The sequence below is a fragment of the Pinus tabuliformis genome, chromosome X, assembly GCF_031772625.1.
Source record: "Pinus tabuliformis cultivar Carrire ecotype Pingquan chromosome X, CPIR1, whole genome shotgun sequence".
Classification (NCBI taxonomy): domain Eukaryota; kingdom Viridiplantae; phylum Streptophyta; class Pinopsida; order Pinales; family Pinaceae; genus Pinus; species Pinus tabuliformis.
Window position 1 is genome coordinate 788,192,154 of NC_142308.1, and position 3,940 is coordinate 788,196,093.

Below are 3,940 nucleotides of genomic sequence, written 5' to 3' on the forward strand. Positions count from 1 at the left end.
TTCTAAAATCGTTCTCTGTCTAAAATCGTTCTCTGCACCTCATTGAGTTCCTCATGAGTTCACCAACATTCTGAGAGCCTTGCATTGAATCCCGCTGCCTCAAAAACGCCATACCTGTTATCAGAGTTTGTGTAAAAGGCGCGCTTGATTTTATATGAATCGAATACCATTTTACACTGGAGGCTCCACATTTTAGAAATTTGTCGTGGCTAAAGTTCTCGGCCCCTTGGGCGCTGCTGTCCAGAAATCGTTCGGCTGACTGTACCTCGACCAGCGCTCTAAGCGAGTATCTCGTCCGTTCAAGAAGCCGAAGAGACGGCCTACTGAGACGTTCTGACGAGGAAACCCCGAGATATAAGCCCCGTAAGCCTTTTTTGGTTTTCCAAGGTCAATGTATTTGTTTGTATTTTGTGGAGTGATGGAATCTGCGAGTTGAGGCTGGCAGAATTTGAGAAGTCATTTTTGTGTGATGAAGAAATAGTTATTGGGTAGAGTGCATGTGAATGAATTGATGTCGCTTTTGTTCAAGAACAGTTGAATGGCACAAAGATGCAGTGTGTTGACAACAAAATTCAAGTCAGCTTAACACTGTACATGTGGCTGTATGAACCTTTGACTACCCATCTTCCTGTGTGAAATTTATGAAAAATGCGTACATTAAGTTGTTGGATCAGTAGCAAGGCTTGGATGTGCAATAGTCTTCCTCAAAATTTGATCATGTGGTGATTAGGTGTTGCGAGGATCTCTTTCAGATTTTGGTCCTGTGGTGATTCGGTTCTGTGGAGAAGTCCTTTCGGACTTGTAGAAAAAGTAGTGCGTTTACAGTAATAGATTCTGCTGCCTTGAATGGTATATGATGGTCCATATTGTTGTGCGTTGAATTTATATACGTTACAACTGAGATTGTATGTGCGTTGATTGCATGCTGGTGTATTTACAATACATTGAAATTTTTTATGATCACTTTATATGCGGTGTTCCTTTTATCTGAGATAGCGGTGCTGAGTTCTCAGTTAACACTGTTGTTGTGGCGGTGCTTTATATGTGCACTAACACTGTATATATGTGTGCACTGTGGTTACATTAACCAGCGTTTGAGTTTTGAATGCGTAGTCTATACATATGTAATATGGTGAGGATCTTTTGAGGGCTTTGAAGAAACATTAAAGTATTTGTCCTTTTTTGAGTACAATTTCACTGTACATCAGTAGAAGTTTTTTTTTATCAGCAGAAATTTCTTATCAGCAGAAGTTTTTTAGCAGAAGTATTTTTTTACAGAATGCATTCAATCATTTCTATGGTAGGAATAGTTCTCACTGGCAAGGAGAACTATTCTGAATGGTCTTGGATGGTAAAACACACCCTCATCTACAATGAGTTGTGGAAAGGAGTGTGTGTCGGAGAAGAAGACAAAGACCCTGTGCAGCCTACATCAGATAAAGAACTTGTCATTTGGAAAACAAGAACATCAAAACCTATGCATTGATCGCAACATCTGTAAATGAAGAAGTAAGTCGTCATATTTCATCCTATTCCACTGCCTTTGAAGCTTTACAAAAGCTGAAAGAACTCTATGATTCACATTCTGCACTTGAAGTTGTTCAACTCATGATTAAACTCTTCACTCTTGAACTGAAAAATAATGATCCCCTTGCTCTTGCATCTGAAATAAAGTCTATAATGCATGATATTAAATCCACTAAGGTTGAGCTGGATATCTCTCTTATTTCCTTTCTCAAAGCACTCTATCCTACCTACTCCAATTATCTTGAGTCCTTACAAGCAAATGGAAATCTTAAAGACATAACCTTTGAGTCTCTTGTGAAAAAGTTTGTTGAAAGAGAGAAAGCCTTTGGAAAGAAAACAGTCCCTGAATCTTCTGAAGAGACTGTTTGCCTTGCTCATAAAGAAAAGCATCCTGCTCAAGATTGTACAAGAGGAAGAGGTGGACGAAGAGGAAGAGGAAGATACTTCAGAGGCAGGGGGGGCAGACATTCTCAAGTAGAAAAGGCAGATCTGCATTGCATTCGCTGCAAACGAAATGGATCACATGATTCTTCTACATGCAAGCTACCATGGGACAAAATTGAGCAGAGAAGAAATCAGCAGAAAGGTAAAACTGATGACACAGACAAAGGTAAAGCACCTGAATCCGCTCACTATATTGAGGCACAATGTAACATTGGAGTAAATGAAGATTTGTTTAATGCTTCACTTGCTTCTTCGAAAAATGATTGGTTGCTCGATTCAGGAGCAAATTGTCATATGACTCATAGGAAATATTTTTTTCAAGATTTCACTGACAATGTTGATGGAGCAGTATACTTTGCAGATCAGTCAAAAATCAAGCCATCAGGGCTTGGCACAATTAGGCTTAAACTGCCTGGTCTTCCAGACTTTCTTCTGGATCATGTTCTATATCTCCCACAGCTCAAGAGAAACTTGTTGTCCCTGGTCCACATCCGCCAGCAAGGTCACTCCATTCATATGTTTGATGGAAAGCTTGAGGTAAGAAAGGCATCTGACCACTCACTTGTCATGAGGGGTATAGAAGAAGAAATACTTCTTAAACTGCAAGGAACCTCTACTCATGCACAAAATTTCTCATATATTTCTCATCATGAAGAAGGTACACTTCCGTCAAGTTTATTATGGCATGCTAGATTTGGACATTTAAACTATGATAGTCTTCGCTTGTTGAAGAAAAATGGTGTTGCTGGTTTGCCTACAATTCCTAGAAAACATAAGCAATGTGATGCTTGCATTCTAGGAAAGCATAGCAAATAGTCTTTTCATGATTCACATTCAAGAGCACATAGGAAGCTTGAACTCATTCATTCAGATTTATGTGGTCCAATGCCTGTTCCTTCTGCAAATGGAAATAAATATATCATGACATTTATTGATGATTACACCAGAATGTGTTGGGTTTATTTATTGAAGAACAAATCTGATGCTTTTCAAACATTCAAGAATTTTCATAAGTGGATTGAAAATGATGCACAATCTCATATTGGGTCTATTCGCACTGATAATGGAAAAGAATATACATCAAATTAATTTGAAAACTATCTTCGCCAACATGGGATCAAACATCAAACAACTGTACCTTATAATCCCCAACAGAATGGTGTAGCAGAAAGAATGAATAGAACAATTTTGAATATGGTCCGATCCATGCTTTTCTTCAAAAATGTAAAGATAATGTTTTGGGCTGATGCTATTCTATGTGCTGCATATATAAAGAATAGATGTCCATCTAGTGCTATAAGAAACAAGACTCCTTATGAATTATGGTATGTACATTTTCCTTCGGTAAAACATCTCAGGATCTTTGGTTCCACCTGTTATGCTTTAATACCAAAGGTACAGAGAAACAAACTTGGTGCTAGAAGTCGTAAGTGTATCTTCCTGGGGTATTCAAACACCTCTAAAGCATACTGTCTCTATGATGAAGTAAATAAAAAGTTTGTTGTATCTAGAGATGTCATTTTTCTTGAATCATCCAAATCTGACAGTGTTGTTGAGCGGCAACTTGATCGCTTGGATAGATTCACAAAAACGAAATCATTTCAAGAGTTTGAGAATCAGATTCCACATCTTGAAGGGGGGATTCCTAAACTAGATCAACATATCGAATCTTCTTCTGAAGAACAATCTCCCTTGCATGAAACTCGAACACCGGATGATCCTTTAAGTGATGTAATTGATAGAATTGGGAGACTCAATCATGATTCAGTCCCAACTCAATCAACAGAGCAGCCTAGACCATCTCATAAAGGTCCCCCAAATTGGCTGACAAAGACACTTGAAAGTGTTCATCCTGATGAAATTGGAAAAACAGGAACCAAAAATACAAACCGACAAGATGGAGGTGATATAGATAACTCTAATTCACCTGTTGATATGGATGTTACTTATGATTGTGAATTGAACTTGT